Source organism: Tripterygium wilfordii, chromosome 11, assembly GCF_013401445.1.
Source record: "Tripterygium wilfordii isolate XIE 37 chromosome 11, ASM1340144v1, whole genome shotgun sequence".
NCBI lineage: Eukaryota > Viridiplantae > Streptophyta > Magnoliopsida > Celastrales > Celastraceae > Tripterygium > Tripterygium wilfordii.
The window spans coordinates 8,969,378-8,980,036 of NC_052242.1; the positions used below are offsets into that span (position 1 = coordinate 8,969,378).

The following is a 10,659-nucleotide window of genomic DNA, read 5'->3' on the forward strand; positions in this document are numbered from 1 at the left end:
CCCACCATGAAAGAAATCTTAAAGGAAGGACAATGATCATCACCAACATTGTAGATTTTTTGGTCAAGTAATACTTCAGACACAACAAAAGCAAAAGGAATAACATGGGCATCTACCACATCTAATTCATTCACAACAAATCCAAAAAAAATATATAACATCAACATCTAACACAACCAAACTCATTCTCACCAAATCCATGCATAAACTCCAGTGTTCATCAAAAAATGTTGAATAAGATAATAATAACCTGGAACAACTAGGGAAACTCATGGCTGGGTCTGATATCGTCCGAATGATGAATATGTGCAGCGTTTAACTGATACATCAAGCCGATGATTATGTGAATTGAGAAAACACGTCGGCCACCTCGCTATCTACCAGAGAAATAGAGAGAGAAACTTGGTTTTTGTGTAAGTAAGCTAGTGGGTAACGTAAAGTAGCGACTAACGTACAAATAGAGAGAGAAATAACAGATCGGAGGGAGACTAAGAGAGATAAGTGAGAAAGACAATGGCTGGGTCTTTAGGGTTTTGTGTAAAATATCTATGTGGCATGCCACATAGATTATGTATCTTATGTATACCAAATATTATGTATGCATGTCATTTTCCATAGTATTATGATAGTTTTGTATTATCGATATGATTTTTTACACGACCTTAGACATCAACACCGAATTCCAAGGAGTGATGTGGATGACGGATTTCAACCATTCGAGGTTTGGGGACACTTTGACACTATCAATGAAGAGTTGTAACTCTTTTAATTTGTTTTGGCTAATATTTTAAGATGGTAGATATTAAGAGGTGGTTCTTGTTGAGTTTGATGTTACTTGCGTGCTTTGAATATTTTTATATTTTTTTTAATCTATCCAACTATCATTGATGAAATTTTACAAAACTAAAAAAATAATATGAAGATGTACATGTTAACAAGTTATTGACCCAACCCTATCATTCTAACCGACTAACCCAACCTCACCTAAACATTTCTAGGTTCAATTAAGGGTTGTATTAGGTTAGCTTGTATCGATAAGGGTCAGATGAGGTATTTAACAAAATCTGACTCAAATAGACCCATATACATTTCTATTATTGGACACATTTATGTATAAGAGAAAAGATAAAGTAATAACTCTTTATTCACATCCAAAAACTCATTTTCCATGAGTTTAAATCTAGTATGCACACATATGTAGACTAATTATAATTTTTATATAAGCCAAGTACTTGTTGAATAAAACTTTTAATACACCCATTACTCTTTTTTATATGTACAAGTCATAAATAGAATATATCTTCTAGTATAATGGTCCCACAAAATTGTTCAAAATAAATGAAACAATAGTGTACACAAAGGCAATAACCGTTAAACACCATTTCCTTTTCTTCCTCTTTAACTTTTATTTCTCTTCATTTCTATGAATCTATGAAAATGAAATGTGCCTCTATATACATCAATGACGCCACAGAGATGAGGAAAACATGTTTGTTGGAGTCTTTAGACAGGGACGGAGGAGGTAAAATGACAACAACAATGCGGCTTCGTCGAAGAGTTTTAAATATGAGTTGGAGTTTCGTGTTTGGGAGAAGCTACTTTTTCTATTATTACTGAATAAATTTACGTTATTTAGTAGTTCTACGGATGGTGGAGAGGGATTGATAACACAAAAGCTGGTTTATGAGTCTAAAAAAATAACAAACAATGTTGTTGATAGCTAAGGTGACGAAATAAAGAGTTATGTTACACCACCCAAGTTGTTGCCAATACCATTACCTTTTTGTTTTTGGTTTTTTATTCAAAAATACAAAATATTTCTTATATGCTAGAGAAAGAGATAACCAACCGGACCTGAGTACAAAAACATGAAACCTACAATGCAAAGCTTCGTCTTTGCTTTAAGTTTATATTCTTCTTATGTTGTTTACTTATGGTGAACAATTAAAATATGTTCCACCCTTATCTCTTAATTATACAAGGTGACATTTGATCTTCACTGCGGGTTGTTGCTCTCGTATGTGTTTTTTAATGGACTCAAGTACATAAAAAAAAGGATTACTCTTGTATGTGCAATTTGCATTTCTTTAACCATACTCCCCCATGTAAGTTTTCTTTTGATATTTCTCTTGCGGAAAATTATCTACGAGTAATTATTGTAATTTTTTTGGATCAACTAAAATTGTATTGAAATTTTTTTCGATCCTCTCATATTTATTTGTGGTTTAAAAATGAATAAAGGTCTTTAAATTTTAATTTGATACAACTTGTGTTTTTTAGTAAATTTATTCATTAGGCTTTAGGTACTCATCACGCCAGAAGATTACACCACAAAATTTACATGCCAAGTTTGGTAATATAGAATTTAAAAAGTTCAACATTCTTTGTCTCAACATTCCCTCTTTCTAACAATATTGTCATCAACATCTTCTGTTTAGATCTACGTATGTTGTTATTTTCATCAATCTCCATCCTAATATTATGTATATAATGAATAACATAACATACATAGTAAGGGACATCAGACTGAGCCACATTGATTAATAATAACTAATAACTAATCATAAAGCAACCCTAGTCAACTGATGTAAATCCAGGCCCAAGCCCAGCAACAAGCGACCCTAACTAGCCACTAGAAAACCGGTTATCCAATGTTAGGTTTGACCCACTTATATACTACAACTTGAAACCTGAATCCACCTATGTGGGATTCACGAACGATGTTTACATCATTCACACCCTCTACGACACGCCGCTGCTACCCCTCCGGGCCCCGGCTGACAAGTGTTTTCGAAACCTGCTCTGATGTAAATCCAGGCCCAAGCCCAGCAACAAGCGACCCTAACTAGCCAATAGAAAACCGGTTATCCAATGTTAGGTTTGGCCCACTTATATACTACAACTTGGAACCTGAATCCACCGATGTGGGATTCACGAACGATGTTTACATCATTTCTGATGTAAATCCAGGCCCAAGCCCAGCAACAAGCGACCCTAACTAGCCACTAGAAAACCGGTTATCCAATGTTAAGTTTGGCCCACTTATATACTACAACTTGGAACCTGAATCCACCGATGTGGGATTCACGAACGATGTTTACATCATTCACACCCTCTACGACATGCCGCTGCTACCCCTCCGGGCCCCGGCTGACAAGTGTTTTCGAAACCTGCTCTGATGTAAATCCAGGCCCAAGCCCAGCAACAAGCGACCCTAACTAGCCACTAGAAAACCGGTTATCCAATGTTAGGTTTGGCCCACTTATATACTACAACTTGGAACCTGAATCCACCGATGTGGGATTCACGAACGATGTTTACATCATCAACACTCCTTAAATAATGAAATATTAACTAATGATCGTACATAATGACAAATAATACAAAAACAAAATAACAAAAAGATACACAACAAAGTGATTGACCAATTGCATTATGTAGAATGAAAAACAAAGTGTATGATGTATCTAACCAAACAAATCGAACAGAAAAAGAATCGTTAACAACCAACCAATTACTCAAGAAGTTGAGCAATATGCCAAGCCTCAATTTATTTTTTTGCACAGTTTTAATTAATAGTTATCTGATTTCACTACAAGAAACTACATTATTTACAACATTTTTTCTCGACGCTTATAGAAAAAGACCTACGCTTTACTTTATTTTACGGCACTTTATAAACAAGCGTCGTTACAATGAAACACATACGTGACGCTAGTTTAAGCATCATGAAAACATCCCTATATCGGCGCTTTTCCAAAAAGCGTCGTCTACTTAAAGCAATTCGCGCCAATTCAGTTGGTATGAATTACACCGTGACACTTTGAAGCGTAGTCAATTCTCCGACGTTTCAAAAAGAAAACGCCGTTATTCAGTTTCTACTTAGCGACGTTAACCCTAACTATTGTTAAATGAAACACTAACGATGCTTTCCATTAAAGTGTCGTCATGTGATGACAATTTTATTTAAAGCGTCGTTAAATGATTTTATGAATTTTCTTTTTTTAATAAGGATTCATGTTTTTATAGATTATTTGATATACTATATGTTAAATTCACAAAAATATATATCCTTATTAATTATATGCATTATCCTTAATTAATATATACACACACAATTGTTTATAGATATTGGTCTATCTAAATAATATTTTATTTTTGTGTTAATTTGTAGTGATATATATATTAGACCAATACTTATATATATGATTTGTTTAGTTCTATCTAGGTTTACGTACATAAGGTTTGCGATTTAATTAAGAATGAGGATTATATGTTAGGGTTTAGTGTTTGATCATCACATAATTCTTTAGTTTAGGGTTTGGGATATGATGAGTAGCTAATACTATGTATATATGTTGAGTATAATTTTAAAAATAATATATAATTTTACTTGAAACATCATATTGTAACTCAAATATCATCCAAATGTTTAATTTTAAAACATATATATAATGAATGAGAACTTAAAAAAAATTAGTGTTTAGGGTTTTGTATTCAAATGGGTGGCGCTTCTCCCAGAGAAGCGCCAGAAATATATGTAATTGGGTGGTGCTTTGGAAAAGCGTCATAACATTAGTAAAATAAACGACATCGTTTCGTTTTATTTTTAAGTTATGAATTTCATATAACAACGCTAGTTATCTTATCAACGTAAATAGTGTTATTTTACGGCGCTTATGAAACGCCACAATTTCTTTAACATAAAGACATTGCCGTTTTGTTGTAGCTATAGGCAAATCCCCTTTTTTTCCTAGCACGATTCGCGCAGTTACACTCTGTCTTCACTACTACACTCCATCTTCCACTACTATGCTCCTGACTTCCACCACTACACTCCGTCTTCCAGTTCCTGCATTCCATTGACACAAGCACACACTTGCACTATGTCTACCACAAGCACACACTGCACCATAAATTTTGATACAATTGCACGATTCTGGCTTGGGTCCTTTGTAAGGTATGAATCTATGTCATTTTTATTGCTTCAAGGACGGAGCCCTAGATCTTTGTGGGTTCAATTCTTTATATTGACTAAGTTTTGCCCTTGGTTTTGGTAGATTTACAAGAGCGGTGCTAGAAGAATTGGGCGATTCCTTTGACACAATTTGTATAGTGTTGGTGAGTCGTTCGAATATTTCAATTGGTAGATTTTCTTTGCCTGTTTTCTCTGTTTCTAGCATGTTTATGCTTCAATTGTTCTATTGGTTACCAAGAAGTTAAGTCATTCTTTCAATTGTTCTTATTTGTTGGTCTGAGTTGTTTTAGAGACAGGAGCCTGTCTCTAGTGAATCCCTATTTTATCTGTTTCTCTCATGTTTATGCTTCGATTGTTTTAGTGGTTCATGTTCTCTTGTTAAATAGGCATTGGTTGCTTGCTATCCTTGGATGTTGGATTTGGTTTGTTACTGTACTATTGTTTTGCTTTGTTACTTCTTGTGTGGTGAGCTTTATCCCAATTTATTTTGTTACATTGCACCAAGCCCAATTCTCCTCCATGCTTTACAGTGACCATTATTTATATACTTAATATATATGTATCTCCCTATTAATTTTTCTATGATTGAAATTGCTCCTATACACGCTTGGATAGGTTTTCATCAATTTAGTGATTAAAAGATGAACTCCAGTAGGTTTCTCAATTTTGTGGAAACTTCCTACATCTATCTTCACTGCTCTCTGTTTTTTGGATGAGTACCATTCTTTTACTCTATGGAAATCAATACACTCATGGCTGATTTTGTTACCATCTAATATTCCTTTTTGTAATCCATGATTTGGATAAAACCTTCAGTATTGAGCGAATGATAGACCACTATGAGTTAATTGCATGAATAAATTTTCATTCTTGGGTTTTATTTGCATAAAATTTTACCATAATAGGAACCGTCTCTAAGTTGTTTTAGAGACAGAGACAGGTTCTAGCTCAACATGACATGTATTCATTCTTTAGCTGCACAGAGTTGTACGTTGATACAACATAGCTATTTATCTTTTCAAAACTAGTTTTGGTGTCTATTCTAATGCCTTGTGAACATTCTCTGTGCACATGTATTATTCCAACGTTGTGTTTAAGCTCTGTACCATGCATTAGTGTGCTAATGCACTTTCTTGTGAAGTTTTAATTTTCTGAGTTGATTTTATAGATAAACAATGTTTTCATCATTTATTGTATTGATAATTTAGCTTAGGATGCATATTGGATATATCAATCTTGGAACTTTGGGAAAAAGAATAAATGTATAGTGGTAAATTTTAAATTTGTATGGAATGTTCCGTACAAATTAACTTATGCTTTTATTAACTTCCTCATTTGTGTAGTTTTACATGTCATATTATTGCTCAATTTGGCACATGTACTTACAGATTATTGAATAGATGCCCACATTGGACAAAAGTTGGATGAATATTGGCAACCGGTTGGGCCCTAATTATATTAGGGGAGTCGAGGAATTTCTTGATTTTGCTTTTCAACACCCAAGAGTAGGAAATCTCATATATTGCCCGTGTAAAAAGTGCTTCAATGGACATCTTAAGACTAGAGAGAATGTGAAGGAAGATTTGATCATAAGGGGCATAATTCGTAGTTACACTTTTTGGAACTTCCATGGTGAAGAACGACCTGCTACCATGGAAGTTGAGGAAGATGAGCTTAAGCATGAGGTGGAATGTGATGAAATAGATCAATTGATAGCATATACTTTACCAAGTCTAAATTCGGAGCTTTTTGCGGACCCTGAATATGATGCTAGTAGTAATTTGTTACAAAATGAGGTTGAATGAATTTACAGGATTCTTGAAAATGCCAAAACTAGCATATCTCTTGCTTGTGAGATTTCATTACTCTCATTCATCTTAAAACTCCTACATATTAAATGTGTTGGGGAAAAACTAATAACACATTCACCATGTTGCTTAAGGAATTGAAGAAAACTTTCCCTAAAGGTGAAACTTTTAGTTGTATATATGACTGGATTACGTAGAAGCACAAATGATGAATCACTTGAAGAATTGAGTTGTTTGTCTCATGGCCCTGACAAAATGATAATGTCGTGGAGTGATTATATTGTTAATGGTTTCAAGTTTCACACAAAAATGCGAGAAGCTCGTCTAAAACACAAAAATAGTGGTGTGGTGGTTAGTGGCGATAATGGTGCTGATAGATTGAATTACTATGGAGTTCTTATTGACATAGTTGAATTACAATATCTTGGAGGAAAACGTATTGTTCTGTTCAAATGTGACTGGAGAGATGTACATAACCATGACAGAGGGATTGATAAGGACAAGCATGGTTTTGTAAGTGTTAATTTCATGAGAACGTTGGGGACAAATGAGCCATTTGTGTTGTCAAGCCAATGTGAACAAGTTTTCTATGTTAGAGACAACATATGACCACAATGGCTAGTCATATAAAAAGCCCTTCCACGTGAATTTTATGACGTGATAGAGAATGAAGATGAGGCAATTGTCGATGAAACAGAGGCATTGCAACCTCTTATACTAGGGGATACATCATTCTGTCATCCGTCAACATATGATATTGATAATGTAATATGGAATAGACCAGATTTGCCAATTGAAACAATTCCATTGTTTGAAAGTAGCATAAATAAAAAAAGAAGAGAAAAAGAAGACATTAGAGGTGATCTTGAATGAATATTATTCTCAGTCTTTCTTAATTTTCCTAATTATGTATGCAACCTTAATTTTAACTATTTGTCAACAAAGGAATTTGCTTTATTGATCTCAAACTAACTTATAACAATTTTTATAGGCATGACATCACGGCTATCAAGACCAATTGATGACAGATCACCATCATCACATTCAGAGCAATCTTCTCCACATGATACTAGAGCAAGCTCTTCTAGTTTGTTTCTCATTCAAGCATCGTCTAATAATTACTTGGATCTTTGATTTATACTTCATTTTTGCAGGTAGCGTCAGAACAAGAAAGCATGGACGGACAAGAGAGCGTGGAGGGCAAGTGGGAAAAAAGTTACACAATTGCAAACTGGAGAAAAGTTTACGGTAGAATTCGATGACAATCACCGACCCGTGGGAGAACAACATCCCAAATTTGTGTCACACCAAGGGGTGATTGTAAGAAACATGCTTATTACACCTGTATCAAAAGAAAATTGGCATCATGTTGAGAAAGAGAAGAAGGAGCTCATGCTTGCTAATGTGAAGGTAAGTAGAAATACAAACTGAAATTTGATGTATTGACATCATTTAAGTTCTCATTTTTAGTATGTACTAATACTTTTTGACCTTTGTGTGCTTCGTTGAGATGATATCTTGATTATTTACTTAGGAGAAGTTTGACATAGGTGATGAGCTAGTAAGAGAAAAGTTGATGTTGTCATCAATGGGAAAAAAAGGGGGGACTTTCGATATTGATTGAAGAAGGAATACTATGATAGGCATGAAACTGATAAGGAAAGATTGGCAAATAAACCCCCAAACGTCAGTGAAATTGAGCGGAAATGGTTGGTGAAATAATATTAGGGGACGAAAAAAGTACAAGTGATATTTTCTTCTATTTTATTGTCAACACAAATTGTTTGTCTAGTTATTACATGTTTATAACTTACATTGGTTTAATGATAACTTATTTATACAAGAGCTATGTCAAAAGAAAAGGGAAAATTGAGAAGTTCAACAAAATGCACCATCCCACCGGTTGAAAATCCTATGCGAAGATTGAGCATGAAGAGATGACGTTTATATGCATTTATGAGCTTAAATTCTTGAATATCGATTAAGTACATATTATAATTTGTGTTGCTTTCCCATTGTTATTAGACAAAAAAGAGGGAAGTTCGACCCAGTCGCATCGAAATGTTCGAGCTTTACTATGCTAATAAAGATGGATCTTTTCCCAATCCACTCACATAACAAAAGGCGGTATGATTTATTTGTTTTTCTAATTGGTTCATTTAATGTTTTTATTAACTACAAAACTAATGATTCCCGTGTTTGTATATAGGAAGAAATGCGTAATTTGATCGTCGATCGAGAGGAGGGATTGAACTCCTGAGGTGACGAGGCATCTTCACCCAAGTTTTGGGCTTGATAGACCTGGGCGTGTGCACTGTCGAAGACATGGAGTGACTGTAATACCTCGTACTTTTAGAGTCTTTGTACGAATAGCATGTGTTGAGTACGTATCCATTTGAGTAGGGTAGACAAGTGTGAATAGTCAAATAGGTGGCTTAAACATATTAGAATTTAATATTTTGTGATTCGGGGTAGTTATAGGGGTTCGGGACTCATTTTGGAGTATTAAAATTTCTTAGAAACAAATACGGATCAAATATGAGAGGCATTGGTAGAAAAAGAGGTGAAAAGGGATTACAGTGTCTAGTTCTGATCGATTGAAATTGGTCCCGATCGATCGGAATTCGTTACTGTGAAAAAAATCTGCATGCGTGAGTTGTTTTAAAAACACCCATTTCGCGATTCTTCTTCATACCATTTGACCTAAACAACCCACAAACTCCATTTTCTCTCAAAATCCCTCATCTCCATCACCCAAGATCATCAATCAAGGTAAGATTCTTCTCACCTAAGTTGTTTCCAAGTTGGATTATGGATTCTCTCTCTAGATTACATATTCTTCAACTTCTCTCTTTGTTCTAATTTTCAAGGTTTAAACCCAAACTCGAATCCATGAGTTCTTATATCATTGGGGGCTTAAAGGAAGCATGAATCCCTTCCTTTACTTGTTTCTATACCCTTAATAAGTCTATTTAACCTAAAAGTTTGTATTTGGGTATTTAGGTGATTTGAGATTTTAGGAATCATGGGCATTTCGGGATTTTTAGTTTGAATCAATTATTTTGGGTTGCTAATGATAAATTGTGTTGTTTATGGATAATTGGCTCAATGGATAGTATTCGGAAAGCAATTGGTGCACACGCGGGACGATTTTGTGAATTTTGCGTAGAAGCTAAGGAGGAGAGGTAGGGGATTTCTTATCATTGGGCTCCTAAGCTTCAATATTGTTGTTGCTGCTTATTCTTGAGGTGGTAATCCTTGAGTAAACCAAACCACTCTTTGTTTGGCTATAAGTGAATTCCTTGAATAAATGGTTCGTATATCATTATTTCAACTTGGTGTTTTCAATGGTCATGGTATATTGTTTTCAATGATTAAATTCATATTCCTTGGTGTATTATGGATTGATGAACTCCTTATCTTCCTTTGATTAGGTTGCTAGAGTTGTTTTCCGTGGTGTCTCCCTGGAGTTTGTTGAGCTCCCGATTGATGAACATTCTTGATTTCTCCTATAGAAGAGGGTGGTACATGCATGCATGGTTTGATTTGATACACGGGTTTTAAATCCTTGCATTCAATGAAATTATATTAGATATATATATATATATATATATATATACAGAAATTCTCCTATGTGGACCAAAAGTGTGGACAAAGTTTGTGGACTTGTTTTTCAACCATAGATGTGGTGGGCCCTATAATAAATGTGTGGCCCCTACTTATGTTTTGATTGATTACAACCATTGGATTTTGGTCCACAAACTTGGTCCACACTTTTGGTCCACATAGGAGAATTCCTATATATATATATATATATATATATATATGTTTAAATGCATACGTCTAAATATTATGTAGTTAAATATTTAACAC

General features: G+C 34.5%; 1 long non-coding RNA gene across 1 annotated transcript; it reads left to right on the plus strand.

Annotated features, from left to right (window-relative positions):
- Positions 1-4,731: 4,731 nt before the first annotated feature.
- Positions 4,732-8,190, plus strand: LOC120008462. Its single transcript, XR_005470509.1, has 3 exons — positions 4,732-4,960; positions 5,061-5,121; positions 7,778-8,190. It is a non-coding gene; the product is annotated as an uncharacterized LOC120008462 (long non-coding RNA).
- The last annotated feature ends 2,469 nt before the right edge of the window (positions 8,191-10,659 follow it).